A 492-nucleotide genomic window follows, 5' to 3' on the forward strand; every position below is an offset into this window, starting at 1 on the left:
GCCGGGGGAGAGGAGGTCGGCAGGCCGGACGGGGGATGGGGAGCGGCGGTGGGCGCCGGAGGGGCGAGGAGAGGGTTGGGGAGGAGCAGGGGAGCGGGAGGGAGGGAGGGAGAGGAGGAGGCGGCGCATTGGATCGGGGGGAGGGGGAATCCACACGGGGGCCAGATCGACCCCGAGCCCCCTCCGCCGGGCCTAGGGCAAGGGGGAGGCCCACCCAAACTGGGCCGGCCTGCGAGAGCCCCACCCAAAGTGGGCCGCGCAGGGAGCCCCGGGCGGGATGGGCCGTGGCCCAACGGTCCGTGCGGCCCATCTGAGCGTCCAACGTCACAGGAGGAATCGGGGAGAGCGGGGGAAACCCTACAGGCGACGGCCAGCGGCGCCGCCGCCACCGGCGCCGGACCGGCAAGGGCCCCTGGGAGAGGCCGGGCGTCCCTGGCAGTCTGCACATGGATCCCAGAGGATCCAAAGTGTGCGATAAACGGCCGGAACGAC

This window comes from Triticum dicoccoides, chromosome 3B (assembly GCF_002162155.2).
Source record: "Triticum dicoccoides isolate Atlit2015 ecotype Zavitan chromosome 3B, WEW_v2.0, whole genome shotgun sequence".
NCBI classification, from domain to species: domain Eukaryota; kingdom Viridiplantae; phylum Streptophyta; class Magnoliopsida; order Poales; family Poaceae; genus Triticum; species Triticum dicoccoides.